Source organism: Bos taurus, chromosome 22 (assembly GCF_002263795.3).
Source record: "Bos taurus isolate L1 Dominette 01449 registration number 42190680 breed Hereford chromosome 22, ARS-UCD2.0, whole genome shotgun sequence".
Taxonomy (NCBI): Eukaryota; Metazoa; Chordata; class Mammalia; order Artiodactyla; family Bovidae; genus Bos; species Bos taurus.
In genome coordinates, this window is record NC_037349.1 from 12,921,379 (window position 1) to 12,937,301 (window position 15,923).

The window sequence follows — 15,923 nt, forward strand, 5'->3', positions numbered from 1 at the left end:
AGTCTTCGTGGGTGGTTTAATGTGCATTCTGGGAAAGAAAAGACTGCGTCCTTCTTGAATTCTGACCACTGAGAGAAAAGACAAGCTGTCAGGGGCCACCATGGAGTAAGTCAGCTTAACAATGAAGCCCACAGTGGAAAGCAGACAGAAAAGGAGGGAGAGAGGAATTAAGAGTAGGGGCTGAGATCCCAGTTCTACTTCTGGCATCACTTGAGAGCTCCTGAATTCATCTGCATCTGTAGTTAGACCTACTATTTTGTATAACAAAAGGTAAAAATAAGAACATTAGAGAAATACATTTGGTTGTAGATTATCTCTAGGAGGGTACTCACGAAGGTGACAGCAATGGCTGCCACCAGGAAGAGAAATTGAGAGGCTGGGAGATAAGGGTAACAGCGAGTCTTGAGTCTTGTTAACTTTGTATTCATTTGCACCGTTAAATTCTCGTACCACTCCCAATGCTAATTAAGCACAGATAAGTAAAATTATAATTGAATGTAAATAAAATAGAAACAAAACACAAACTTTCTTTCACTTTACTAGTTTGTGGGTAAATAAAATCGGTTTGAGAGAGGAAACCCGATCTTTAGAGAAAACAACTCCTTTACCTTCCAAGTTCCCTTGTGTCTTTGGGGGGCTGCTGGACACAGGTCAGCAAATGAGCCGTCCATTTCTACTGCGCAAATTTACACGGAGAGAACAGGCTCAATCCACGGTCCTGAGAAAAGATTCCCAGGGTTTTAGGAATCACCCATGTAGCTTTACTCTGATAAAACTACTTCGTCAGAATAAAGACCTTTCGCTGCGACTTCCGTCCTGCAGCGAAAATTCATAAAGTAACAGCCGAGTTGTTGGGGCTGAGGCAGTCCGTCTTAGAAAGATTCCGGGTCCTGTGCCCTAATGGATGCAAAAGCAACGAAGCCCTGGCCTGGACGGGAACCTTTCAACTCCCAGTTTCTTCCGGCATCTGGAACTCCAGGCAAGAGCCCAAATGCAGTCCTCACTGGCAGCAATCGCTGGGCATCCTTCGACAGTGCGAGCTCACTAACCCTGCGGTGCGGCAGCTAAGGGGCTTTGGGGCATTTGGGAACGCAAAAGCCTTGGCTCAGAGAGCCCAGCGTCAGACCAGTCAATGCGTGTTGAACGAAGGAGCGTCGCTAGCGCAGTAAATTCAGGAAATAACGAAAGGAACCCAGACCAGGGGATGGGTCACCACGGTGACTTTCAACACCCGGGCACTGTGAAGTGAGGAAGAGCTGTGTTTGGAGACCCGCCGGCTTCGGTGAGGCTGGGAAGGGAGGGTGCCCACACTCTGGAAGCCACGCCGGGCCGGGATTCGGGTGACCAGTCACTGGGAGGTCAGGGAGGGACTGGTCGCCCGGGCTGTAGGGGCAGGAAAACTCTTATTTCACGGTTGGGAATGACCTGGGGTCTGTCTGGGAACTCTGTGGCCGAGGCCCCAGCATCGCTCTAGGCTGGTGAGCAACGGGCAAGCGACTCCGTCCCCAGCGCGCAACCCGAGCCCCGCCTCCTGCTGCGCCCCGCCCCGCCCCTCCGGCGCGTGCCGCCTGCGTGCAGGGAGGAGGGCCTGAGCAGCCCGCTGGGCAGGCACCCTGGCCCCAGCGCAGGCGCGAGCACGCGCCCCCCTCCCGCCCGGTGCCCCGCACGCGCCCCCGCTCCCAGCGCCTCTGATTGGCCATCGGCCCGGCCAGCAGGTGTCGGCTGGGGCTGCGGGCCGCTGGTCCTCGCTGCCTGCGGCGCGGGCGCCTCCCTCGCACCCGCTACCGCCGCCGCGCTCCCGCCTCCCGCGCCTGCTCTGGGCTCCCGCTGCGGCTGCGGTTCTGGCGGCCGAGCCCCCGCGGCGGCGCTGCAGCTCAGATCACGCCGACAGACCCGCGCCCCTGCCTTGCTGCTCGCAGCTTCCTAATCCACGCGGTGCGCTGCGGCAGGTGCCCCAGGCATCCCAAAGCGCCGTGGCCGGAGCCCGGAGGCCATCGATGACCCCGGTCACGTATCTACTCTAGCCCGGCCACCCCGAGTGAGTACCGTCCCCTCCTCTCTGGCAGCTTTGCGCCATTCTGCTCCTTATGTTGCCGCAACTTCGGGGGTGGGTGTATGGAGGTGTTTCTCATGTCCCCGTAGTACACCCCGTGCGTGTCCTGAGCCAGGGCCCCCGGGCACGGCCAGTCAACCTCTGCGGAGGGCATGGGCGGGGGCATCAAACTTGCTAGGGGGTCGTCACAGAATCGGGACCACCTTTTTCCTGCTGCCGGGTCGGAGCTCAGCTCTGCATTTCCTTCGAGGTTTGCGATTCCACTGGCCACGTAGCTCTTGGGCTGCGGTTCACCGCTCACCCACTACGCTTCTTAAACCGTCAGGTAAGCGCCGGGAGCAGCCCAGCGTGGCCGACTTGATTCTTTCCACTCTTAATTTCTGTAAAATGGGACTAATCGGGGACTTGCTCAAGGTCATGGCCAGTGCACAGTCTAAGAACCGGAGTCGATAGGAGTCTGGCAGCGTTCTCGGACTGCTTGGGGAGGGTTGGCTGTTGCAGGTCTGGGGGTGCTCACTTCAGCTTCACCCCCCACCCACGTCTCCTTCCTGCTCCCTCCCCTCCAACTCCGCCGCTTTTGGAGAAGTCAGGAGCCAATTCTAAGGTATCCTTCAGAGGTTAGGAGGTAGCCGAGGAGGGCCTATGGGGAGTGCAGAGCGGTCCCGTGTTGGAAACCCAGGGACCTGCAGCATTAGCAGCATCCTCTCCGTTCCCTGTAACTTAATTTACTAACGACCCCGCAGAGTAGGGGAATTTGCTGGGTGCCTGAAAATTCCCCTGCTAGCGTCAGCCCTGTTCCGTTTCCTTCTCCCAAATAAACCCTATCCCCAGGGTAAGTATCTGAGAGACTCGAACTGCACACACCAGTCTGGGTCCCGGGACTTCCTAAGAGAAGCTGTAAGCTCTGCGCTGGGCTCCCATCTGCTCTTGGAAAATGCTTTATGTCTGGATTATTTCTGCCGGCTTCACTCCCTACCCCTTCATCTGGATGTTTCCCACTTTCCCAGGGGAAGGCGGAGCCTAGTCTCAGAATGTAAATATCGCTACACAGCTCCGGTGGGGCTGTGTGGGCGGTTCTCAGAGCTTTGGGTGGAGGAAAGGGTCGCCACTTCTCTTTGACATTATCACCCTGTCCCTCCAACTCAGTCTCCCTTGCCCCACCTCAGGGATAAAATGACCACGTAGGTAGCTTTGTGATATCTGACAAACATCTTGGCGCCTCAACTTTTAAAATCTAATTCTGCCCCCCCCCACCCCTTTTCCCAAAACCGCTGGGGTTCAGGGTACCTGATAGATGTGAAAGTAAAAGGAAGACAGTCCAAGAGGATCTGAGCTGTAGATGGAAATGGGGGTGATTTAAATATATTTCCCAGCAACTTTGGGACTGTATTCATAGGTCTAAAAATCCTTGTTTCCCGACAAATTTCAGTTTAAGACTTTGAAAATACTACTTTCCATCTTCCTGTTGCTAATTCCTTGTCTGGCCATGGACAGCCCCCTCTTGCCTCATTAACCACCCTCCCCTCCCCTCTCCTCCCCTCTATCCACCACATCTGTGGTTTGTCTCTATGGGCTGAAAGCTGGCTGCCCTCTGTGGGTCTGGGGCATGTGTCTGGAGTTGGGAGTTGAGTCTGGTGGTGGGGCGAAGCATGTGTGTGTGTGGAGGGGTGCTGTTTCTGTGGAGATGGTGTGTATCTCTGCGGCAGGATTCTCTTCGTGGTCTAGGTGTTGTGTGTGGAGGTGGAGGGGGAATGGTCTGCTCCAGGATCTGAGAAAGTCAACTGTTAACCACCCTCAGCAATTAAAGCTAACAGTGGTATTGATTGTGTCCTGTCTCCTTCCTCCCTGTCCAGAGGGACAGAAGGAGAGCTCGTCTGTGGCCATGGGCCTTAGAGCAATTGATACACAGACTGAAGTGCCTGGTGGAGAACTAGGCATGCCCTTCATTTTGCCTTCCTGGTTATTATTATGTTTGTCTCAAAGGCAAGGTAAGGAGTGTTGACTGAATGGTCAGATACTATCATCTCAGAAAACTGCACAGATCTGAAGATTTTCACAAACTGAACCCACCTGTGTGACAAGTGCCCAGATTAAGACCTAGAATATTCCCAGCTTCCAGATTATCCCCTGCAGAAACTATCAGTTCCCTTCCCCTGAAGGTAAACCACCAACCTGCTTAGTTTTGTCAGATCAGTTTTGTTTTTTATTCCTATTAGTTACCATTTTAGTTTCAAAGCCATCGTTTTAGTTTCAAAACCCCTCAATGGTTTTCACCTCCTTTTTTTAAATATATGCAAACCAAAGGTAATTATACCTAAGCTAGTCCAAAAAACTCGAAGGAAGAATTTGGTCTTAAGATCTGGGTGGAATCTGATCTGGTTGCCCTCCGACAATCTGATCATCAGTTCTTGGGTGATGTAACAATCCCAACCTCACATATAACGGTGCTGACGCTGAGGATGGTTTATTCATAGAGCGTATTTGACTAATGCAAATCCAAAATAGTGATAATAAAATATGAATGAAGAAAAGATATGAGTGAACTCATTTGACATATTAAAATAGAAGTATTTTGAATTCCTCAAAGTTAAAAGTTGGTAAAGAAGCACCGAATTTCAAGACTGAGTGAAATCATGAGCTGTTTGTGCTGTTGCCGCATGGTGGCGCCACATTGGCGGGGTAACTGACACACCCACCATCCTTTCGGAAATCCTCAGGAAAGAATCCCAGGAATAAAATTCCTCAGGATCTCCAAAAGTATCTCCAAAAGTGACTTACAAATACTGTGGTTTTTCCTGTATCTGGCAGACAGGCCTCCTCTCTAGTGCCTGCTACTAAGTCCTTGAATAGACCCCTATGCCAGCTTTTGAGAAGGGTGACTTGTGGGTTGGAGGCAGCTGTGTGTTGGAGGTGAGTGGACCTGAGACACTATTGCCTTCTAATACTGTGAAGCTGTAGTATGTCCTTGGAATTCTAAAGGGGTCAACCAAAAAGCTAACTTAGGTGCGTTGTGATCCTTCTGGTCTCATTTCACCCCAGAATTCTTCCAAGGGTGTGAGATAAGGAGTTCTTTATCTTGAGTCAGGTAGCTCTCTTGACAGAGCACTGTCTGTGGCGAACTCGGACAAATCAATAGGCCTGAGTGTAGCCAAACTGCTGCTAGAAAAAATGCCCTGTGTTCCACAGGGAGGGGGCCAAGTCACAGGGGAAACCCCTGGGGCTGGGCTGTTGGGTCCAGCTGTGGAGAGGGCTAAGTGGACCCATTTAGCTCCCTCCTCCCATCCACTGCCTTTTCACCATCAGTGTGACTGAGACTCTGCTCAGAAGACCTCGTTCATGTGATGGCTGCTGTGCCTTTGACGGCTGAGCTGTTGAGTGCTTGTGTATGCTGGACACAGTCTATGTATTCACTTACTGTTCCAAACAGGAGGAGAGTGATGTTCTCACTTTAATGATGAGGGTACTGGGCCTTGGCAATTAAGCACTCTTGAGTTTTCACACTGTGTGAGCTAGAGTGAGGACTGAGAGCCAGTCTCTCAGACAGCTTCCCTAGCTGAGTTGTACCCTCTGCAGGGTGAGAGGAGTCTTGCATAATTCTTCTGTCCTCTCTGGCACCTGGTATAGCAGGTTGTAACTTCTTGTTACAGCTTCTTGTAGTAGCTTCTTGAGTCCAAGTGTGGGATTGCCATAAATAGAAACTTCTCTGCTGAGTGAGGGGGAAATCCACACAGTGAAGGATGGGGATTTCGAGCTGAGTCCATGCAGCCTGTAACACTGAGGCTAAGTGTGTGCCGGTCAGAATGTGTAGCCTTATTTTGTGTTTAAATTTTATGTACACGGAAATAAGACTCACAGATGTAAAAACCCAAACTTACAGTTACCAAAAGGGAAACTGTGAGGGAAGATAAATTAGGAATTTATGATTAACAGATACATACTACTATATATAAAATAGATAAACAGCAAGGACCTACTACTGTATAGCCCAGGGAACTATATTCAATACCTGTAATAACCTATAATGGAAAAGAATCTGAAAAAGAATATATATATATTTGTGTGTGTGTATGTGTCTGTATAACTGAATCACTCTGCTATACACCTGAAATGAATATGACATTGTAAATCTACTGTACTTCATTTATAAAAAAAAGATGCTCTCAGAAGAACTCCATGTTTACCTGGAGGATTGAAGGTGGAAGGGAGAAATACATAGAGGACTATTTGTGCCCATCCTTTAATAAAATGATGTATTAAAAATTAAAACAATAAACAGGGACTTTCTTGGTGGTCCAGTGGTTAAGACCCCGTGCTCCCAATGCAGCAGTCCTGGATTCGATCTCTGGTCAGGGAACTAGATCCTACATGCCACAGCTAAAGATCCTGCGTGCCACAATTAAAGATCCCATGTGCCAGAGCTAAGGCCTGGTGCAGCCAAACAAATAAATAAAAATAAATATAAAAAGCCACAAACAGATACATTATAAAAAATTATAGGTTTCCTTGGTGGCTCAGTGGTAAAGAATCTGCTTGCCAATACAGGAGACACAGGTTCAATCCCTGATCCCAGAAGCTCCCACATGCCACAGAGCAACTAAGCCCGTGCCCCACAGCTACTGAGCCTGTGCTCTAGAGCCATGTGCCGCAACTATTGAAGCCCATGCAGCCTGAAGCCCATGTTCTGCAACAAGAGAAGCCACCTCAATGAGAAGCCTGCGTACCACGCCTAGAGACTAGCCCCTGCTTACCACAACTTGAGAAAATCCCTTTTGCTATTGTCAAAAGTATTGCAGGGAATATTCTTGATAGGCTCTTGTAGAAATGTACAGGAGTGTGTCTAAGGTATATATCCCTAGGAGTTGAGTAACTGGGTGATAGGATATCCTTTATAAGCGTCTTGCTGTTACTTCAGCCCTTTGAGGTTTTGCAAGTTGCCCTTTAGAGCTGCTGTATCACTTTACACTCCCACCAACACTGTCCTGGAGTTCTTTGTATGCCTGTATGTTTGAATACACAGAAGAACTGTACAAAAAAGATCTTCACGACCCAGATAATCACGATGGTGTGATCACTGACCTAGAGCCAGACATCCTGGAATGTGATGTCAAGTGGGCCTTAGAAAGCATCACTACGAACAAAGCTAGTGGAGGTGATGGAATTCCAGTTGAGCTATTCCAAATCCTGAAAGATGATGCTGTGAAAGTGCTGCACTCAATATGCCAGCAAATTTGGAAAACTCAGCAGTGGCCACAGGACTGGAAAAGGTCAGTTTTCATTCCAATCTCAAAGAAAGGCAATGCCAAAGAATGCTCAAACTACCGCACAATTGCACTCATCTCACACGCTAGTAAAGTCATGCTCAAAATTCTCCAAACCAGGCTTCAGGAATATGTGAACCGTGAACTTCCTGATGTTCAAGCTGGTTTTAGAAAAGGCAGAGGAACCAGAGATCAAATTGCCAACATCCGCTGGATCATGGAAAAAGCAAGAGAGTTCCAGAAAAACATCTATTTCTGTTTTATTGACTATGCCAAAGCCTTTGACTGCGTGGATCACAATAAACTGTGGAAAATTCTGAAAGAGATGGGAATACCAGACCACCTGATCTGCCTCTTGAGAAATTTGTATGCAGGTCAGGAAGCAACAGTTAGAACTGGACATGGAACAACAAACTGGTTCCAAAAAGGAAAAGGAGTTCATCAAGGCTGTATATTGTCACCCTCTTTATTTAACTTATATGCAGAGTACATCATGAGAAACGCTGGACTGGAAGAAACACAAACTGGAATCAAGATTTCCGGGAGAAATATCAATAACCTTAGATATGCCGATGACACCACCCTTATAGCAGAAAGTGAAGAGGAACTCAAAAGCCTCTTGATGAAAGTGAAAGAGGAGAGTGAAAAAGTTGGCTTAAAGCTCAACATTTCAGAAAACGAAGATCTTGGCATCCGGTCCCATCACTTCATGGGAAATAGATGGGGAAACAGTGGAAACAGTGTCAGACTTTATTTTTCTGGGCTCCAAAATCACTACAGATGGTGACTGCAGCCATGAAATTAAAAGACGCTTAGTCCTTGGAAGGAAAGTTATGACCAACCTAGATAGCATATTCAAAGCAGAGACATTACTTTGCCAACAAAGGTTCATCTAGTCAAGGCTATGGTTTTTCCTGTGGTCATGTATGGATGTGAGAGTTGGACTGTGAAGAAGGCTGAGCACCAAAGAATTGATGCTTTTGAACTGTGGTGTTGGAGAAGACTCTTGAGAGTCCCTTGGACTGCAAGGAGATCCAACCAGTCCATTCTGAAGGAGATCAGCCCTGGGATTTCTTTGGAAGGAATGATGCTAAAGCTGAAACTCCAGTACTTTGGCCACCTCATTCGAAGAGTTGACTCATTGGAAAAGACTCTGATGCTGGGAGGGATTGAGGGCAGGAGGAGAAGGGGATGACAGAGGATGAGATGGCTGGATGGCCTCACTGACTTGATGGACGTGAGTCTGAGTGAACTCTGGGAGTTGGTGAGGGACAGGGAGGCCTGGCGTGCTGCGATTCATGGGGTCGCAAAGAGTCGGACACGACTGAGTGACTGATCTGATCTGATCTGATCTGATATTTGGCTATGCCTGACATTAATTAGATGTTTTAATTTTGGTTATTTTGATAAGCCTGAAATGTATTTCACTGCTTTTCTTTTGCATTTCCCTTAGGGAGCTTTTAAAAATGTTTTGATTTCCAAGTTTCTTTTCTATACATCACCATTTTTTAGTAAATAAAACTTTTAGATCTTAAAACTCATTTGACAATTATATTTCTGTACTGTGTGAGGCAGGGATCTAATGTTTTCCTTGTTGAAAACCATTACCACATTATCACTGAATATTTAACTATTTTCTCATTTATTCTGTTGCCACCTCTGCCATATACCAACTTTGGTTATTTTTTTTTTCTGGATCTTTTTCTTAACTCTGTTCTGTTCTGTTCTATTAATCTTTCTGTGATTCCTGAGCTAATATCACTTTCATTTAATTATTAAAGTTTTACAATAAATCTTCCTTTCTTAGCCTTTTTCTTCAAAATTGTCTTGGCTATTCTCGATCCTCTAGGCTTCAAATGAGTTTTAGGATCTATCCTAAATATCATTTCCTATGAAAAATCCTATTATCACAATTTGGTAAAATAGAAAATGAAAATGCGTTCTTTTGTTTCTTTTTCTTCAAATATGGTGCTAATCAAGCTTTTTTATTTCCCATTATTTAGTCTGAAATTTTGGTCCCCATCTTAAGAGGGTTTACTCTAAGTAACTCCTCTGTGGTACCAAAGATCCTTGAATAATAAGGATCAGATGAATATAATTGTTTTAAACACAAATGCAAAATTTCTTAACTCAACAAAATGTGAGCAGCATTAATGTCAATGATTATTCTTCTCTGTCATTATTTTTATTCTCTTAATAATCCATTTCATCTGTGTACTGTGATTTATTCAACAAAATCATTCTTTTAAAATATTAAGCACTTTATACTTTTTAATTATAGCCTAATCTTTGCACGTAATCTTTGCACGCATTTTTGTTTTCTTAGGATGAATTATTTTGTCAAAATTTACTTACTTTTCTTTAAATATTTGATACATATTGCCGAATGACTCTCCAGGAAAGTGTATAAATTTGTGTTGCTACTGCTGGTGTCTGAGTGGGCCAGATCCCCAGGCCTTGTTAGTAAGAGACATAATTATTCATCAGCTTTGTTAATTTCATAGGCAAAGGGAAAAAAAGAATCTTATTTTTACTTTGCTTTTCTTTTCTAGTGGGACAGAATATACTTGCACGTTTATTCATGGCCCACTTTGCTACAGAATTTTCCATAAGGGTGGTTTCTCTTTTACTTTCTGTGAAAGAATCTTGCATTATCACTTAGTGTTTTTGAGAGAACAATTGGATTGTTTTATACAGATTATATTTATATTTTTTAACTGTTAAACATCATTCCATCTTATGAAAATACTGTATTTTACCAATCTGTCTCCTCTATGATGGATTTTAGCTTGTTTCTGTATTTCTTCTGTGGCTATGACACAGATGTGTGCAGTAAATGTCTTTGAAATGTATTCACGCACACCGAAAGAAATTCTTGAGAATGTATGCCCAAAAGTAGAAGAGAGGGGTCATATTTATAATATAAACTTACATATTCACATATGTAATATATGCATATTACATATTTATATATAAACTTGACTATCTGGTGCCAAATTGCTCCCCAAATGGTTATACTCACTTAAACATCCCTAGCAGTGTGTATGATAGTATCTGTCACTTTAAGGAAATAATAATAATACCAGAGAAGTAGAAACAAAGATGCTAAACTGAAAAGTATGCATATGTGTTTATAGTATATATAAATATCAAGTTCATTTAGAAATCTCAGAGTTCTTTTTTACCTTTTCATTTTGAATCCTGGTCATATAAATGATTAAGTATATAAGTCATAAACATCATGTAAATATTTACTTGGTTTAGGAGACGAGTTTAAAGGTGAGTGATTTTTACAGTGCCATTATTCGGGGCAGTCTATAAAATGGGGTGAGCACTTGACAACCAGAAAAGCACCTCCGCCCAGCTCTTTGCCTCTCCACCCAGGGCAGGCGCTCTAGCCTTCATCTCCTCTTTTAAAATTTCGAAGACCTTGGTTGGTAAGCCTGAGATAATAATGTACCATTAACACCATGTTGCTAATGACCTTATGTGATCAGTTACTAGTGACCATAAGACCAGAACAGCCTGAAACCACCAGATGGTTCTTGAGGAAAAGGCTCGAAGACAGATTTATTTGGGGACGGGCTGGTTACTTTATTGCCGGAAACCTCGCTCACTTCAGACTTAACTCTGAGAATCGATTCTGTGTTTGTGTAGAGAGAGTCCAAAGAGTTTGATGAAACTGCCTAAAATAAATGCTGTTTGGAAACCGCTTTTGGTGTCGTATTCAACCACGTGTTATTTGCCCCCATTACCTTCCCTAGGTAAATATGAGTTAAATTTTTTGGTGTATGTTTATATATCATCAGCTGAGAAAAGAAACCCACTCCAGGGAAAGTCCTTTTGTGGCTATGATTTACAGCGTAATGCCACCGATGTGACAGATATGTGATCTGCAGCTGGGATGCACAAATGCATCCTGTGGGCTGACAGTTTAATCTCACTGAGCAGACACTTGGGAGAAGAACACAAGAAGGTGAGAGAGGGGAAGGGGGTTGCCTACAAGACAGAGGTCATGGCCCCCTCTAGATCCATGTTCCCAGGATCTAGTGTGGCTATTTGCCAGAGTCTCCAAATAATCCCATACTGACTCATGGTTCAGATCATTGTTATCCTATATAGTTCTCCCTTTTTGGTATGAAATTTAACTACCAAAAGTATAGCGGGTCATTTCCTAGGCTTGGAAGCCTGGATATTCCTGGAGAAAAGGAAAATGACCCAAGCCGCTTTACATACTTTTTTTTTTTTTCCTGAAGATAGTCCAATCTGCATAAGCAGTGCTTCCAGCCCCAAAGCTCTTCCTAACCTCCCCATGAAAACCTTTGTCTCAATCATCATTTTACTTTATCTGTGTAGCTCAGCCTCTGAGAATCTGGCAGGTTTTGTGTTTGTGTTATATCAATGTGGTTTTGTTGTTTTGCTTTCTTTGAAAAGCAATTTATTGATCATTAGGGACTTTGATTTACTAGAATGACATGTAAGCAGAGTATCTGAGATTCATCTCCTTCTTTTATGGCTAATTAGAAGAAAAATTTTAAATGCTGTTTTAATGGAATCCTTGTTGAAAACCTACTAGAAATCTGTCAGTGGGTCTTTCAGCTCCACCCACGGTTCAGTGAAGGTTGGGTACCTCTCCCAGGACTACAGATCTTGCAGTCTGGGTGCCTGCCACCCCCACCCCCCATCCTCTGTGCTCCCAGATCTGAATCCTTCCTCCCACAGCTTCCAGGTACCTGATGCCTGTTCTTTCCACTGCCACCACCCCGGCTTTCTGCCTCAGTTCCCCTCCCCTCAGACTGGTGCTGGTGGTGGATGCTGAAGTAATGCTAGTATTTCCCCTTCTCTCCATAAATGATCCAAAAGCAACAAAGAGAATGAGAGAACCAAATATCACTTTTGGCAAATTTGGGAGATGGTTGGAAGATGGAAGAGGTGCCAGAAAAAGTGAGATCAAGTTGGGGTGCATGGGGAGAGGCATGGAGATGTGCCCTGCATGCTGTCACGAGCACTTCCCGGGAAGGCGGGGGCTCTCCTGGGGCACCACACTCAAGTGCCTTCTAAGCCCCGGTGGGGTGATGCCACCTGGTTCATCTCACCAGGGTTCTTACAGGCTCTTTTCAGACTTTACAAAGAAGGAACTTCTCACCTGTGTCATTATTTTTCATTTTATTTATTCTCTGTCCTCATGCTTATTACCTTCCTTATACTTTGTTTGCTTTATTCTTTTTCTCATCTCTTAAATGTACATGCTGCTGCTGCTAAGTCCAACTCTTAGCGACCCCATGGGCTGCAGCCCACCAGGCTCCTCAGTCCATGGGATTTTCCAGGCAAGAGTACTGGAGTGGGTTGCCATTTCCTTCTCCAATGCATGAAAGTGAAAAGTGAAGGTGAAGTCGCTCAGTAGTGTCCGACTCTGTGTGACCCCATAGACAGCAGCCCACCAGGCTCCCCCAGCCCTGGGATCCTGGGAACACTGGAGTGGGTTGCCATTTCCTTCTCCAATGCATGAAAGTGAAAAATGAAAGTGAAGTTGCTCAGTCGTGCCCCACTCTTAGCAACCCCATGGACTGCAGCCCATCAGGCTCCTCAGTCCATGGGATTTTCCAGGCAAGAGTACTGGAGTAGGGTGCCACTGCCTTCCCCGTAAATGTACATGGTTACTCATTTAATTCCAACTTTTCTTCTTTTACATGTATGCATTTAGCACAATAAATTTCCAAGTATTGCTTTAGCCATATTTGTATTCCACATGTTTTGTTACTGCTCACATATAGATTTTTAACATTTTCATGATGATTTTTTCTTTGGGTTATGACTTTTTGTAAGCTTTTATTTCAATTTGTCTTTTAATTTCCAGAACCTGTTAACAATTATTTTTTCTTTAATTCTATCTTATTCTAGTTTAACATTTTTAATAATATCTACTTTAATTTTTTTATTTTAGATAACATTTTAAATTTTTTCCTATTTTTTATCTAAAATTTTTTTCTAGTTTAAATATTTTCTGTTTTAATAATGATTAGAGAATATGATCGACATGATTCCACTTCTTTGAAATTTGTTGAGACTTGTTTTGTGGCCTGGTACATAGTTTTCACAAATGTTCTATATTTCCATGAGGTTATTAGTTTGCAGTAATCCATATATTTTCATTAGCTTAAACTAGTTTTAATTGTGGTATTCAAATCTTCCATCTTCATTACTCATTTTTTTGAAGTTTGATTAGTCAGTTACTGAGGGAGAAATATAGAGAATTTCTCAGTTTAATCTTATGCTTTTTCAGTTTTTGCTTTGTAGTTTTTGAAGTGTTATGTTATTAGATACATTATAGTTTAACTTTTTCCTGGTCAGTTATGAAGCAACCCTCTTAATCTCTAGCAATGTTCTTGTTTTTAGATCTGAGAACAACTATCATATAATATCACTTATACGTGGAATCTAAAAAACAATGAAACAAATGAACTTATTTACAGAACAGAAATAGACTCATAGACATAGAAAACAAACTTATGGTGACCAAAGGGGATACTTGCAGCGGGAGGATGAATTAGGACCTTTGGGATTAACAGATACACACTACCAAAATAAGAGTCTGCTGTATATCACAGGGAACCATACTCAGTATCTTGTAATAAACCAGAACCCGAAAAAATATATATGTGTGTGTAAGACTGAATCACTTTCCTCTTTACCTGAAACCCTGTAAATCAACTATACTTCAATAAAAAATAAATCATTAAAAATAGACCTGTTTCTAATAGAGGTATACCAACTTTCTTTTACTTAGTACTTGCCTTTCTTATCATTTTCTTATCCTTTCACCATCAACAGTTCTGTACATTTTTATTTCACTTATATAAACAGAAACAGTTGCAAAGAGCATAAAGCAATAAAATTTGCTTTATTTTTCCAATCTGTAAGTTTTAATGTGAAAGTTATGTTCATTTACAATGCTGCTATTAATATGTTTGGATTTACCATTTTACTTTGTTCTCTTGACCTCTTTCATTGTCCCACTTTTAATATACTTGGTTATTTTATCTAATAGCTTCTTGTATTAATTTAGATTCTCTTTCCTACCCCACATCACATTTCCCTCGTCTCTACAGTCAAAAGCTTTACACTCTATTTCTATTTACTTGTATTTATTATATGGTAATTTTAGCGTATATATTCACCTTAACAAAATACAAACTAAATCAGTCATTCTGTCCTCCTGAGCAAGTCAAGGACTTTATACTTAAAACTCTGATCACTCTGCACAATTTATATATTAACATTGTCTGGTGTTTTAGTCAGACTTTTAAAAAACTCCATCTATTTATTTTTTCCACATGGTAAGCAATTTGTTGACAATATGATTCCACTTGTCTTCCAGTTTTCATTGGTTCATTTTAAGAATTTATCTAGTGGTCTGATTATTGTTATTTTGCAGTAATCTATCTTTTCATTATGGGTGATTCGAGTTCCCTTTCTGTGTATTCGTTGTTCTGAGTTTCATGCTTCTCTTTAATTATCTCCCTGAGGATTTTCTGGACTTCATTCATGTGAGAATTGATGTCTAATTCATGTTCTGGAAAGTTCTCAGTCATTATTTCTTTGAATATTGCTTTTCCTCATTCTCTGCTCCTGGAACTCTAATTAGATATGCGGAATCTTTCTCCTACATCATCTGTGTCTTTTAATCTCTGTTCCACGTTTTTCTTCCTTTCTCAGCGCTGCGTTTGAGTTGTTATTTTAGCCCTGTCTGCCAGTTCCCCTCTCTTCTCTGTTCTGAGGAATAGACAGAATTTTACCATAGAGTGGTGCCCCATTGAGCCTACACAAAAAGACTGTTCAGTGGCCGGCCTGTTGGCATCTGTGCCGATTTTGCCATTCACGTGGCCTCACTATTTTGTTGTTGTTCTTCAACTAGATGCCTGCAAATGTGTCTCAGGGGCCTTAATATTATTAACCTTAAACATAGTCATTTTATTTCTGGGAATCTGCCTGCAGGGGGAAAAATCCTTAATGTGGAAAACCCTTTATGCACAAAGATGTTTATCATAGTTTTCTATGAAGTAGTCCAGAATTGAAGTTAACCCAGAGGTTCACCACTAGGAACAGGTCAACAGGTATATCCACTTGATACAATATAATGGAGCCATTAGGAGTGAGACTTGAAAGTGATCTTGCTAACATGAAAAAACAAATACTGGAGATAAGAGTTTAGCAGAAATGAATGTATAGCGTACTTCTCTGTATAAGAAGATATAAATGATAACAGTCCTTACAAAGAGTGGGGGAAATGAGACCTAAATGAACCAATGGGTTAGCACTAGTTGAACTTGTTTGATGATGTCAGGTGATTAATTTTCTTCTGTGATATTATCATATCTTTCAAATGTCCATAAATGGGAATTTGAGGTACTGAAAACTACACAAAAGCTCTAGAGGAAAAAGAATGAGGTGGGCAGACAGCAGTTAGAGGTTCTTACTGATGAGTGCCTGACTGGGATTATTCCCCTTCAGTAAGTGTTTTGCAGAATCGAGGGTCCAGAAGCAAGAGACGGTAAAGAGATGGCTCAGGAAAAGGGCCCTGGCCAGACCAGGTCGAAGGAGTACGTTGTTGG

At 43.2% G+C, this 15,923-nt stretch overlaps 1 protein-coding gene across 2 annotated transcripts in view; it reads left to right on the forward strand.

Annotated features, from left to right (window-relative positions):
- Nucleotides 1–1,696: 1,696 nt before the first annotated feature.
- The window catches only part of MYRIP (myosin VIIA and Rab interacting protein), a 227,185-nt gene continuing 212,958 nt past the window's right edge, over nucleotides 1,697–15,923 (forward strand). The window contains exon 1 of one of the 2 annotated variants that reach the window (XM_002696924.6): nucleotides 1,697–2,038. The gene's annotated coding sequence lies outside the window, so the exon portion shown is untranslated. Of the gene's footprint in view, nucleotides 2,039–2,122; nucleotides 2,379–15,923 lie in introns of those variants that run through there. The other variant, XM_005222594.5, reaches the window with a different exon arrangement.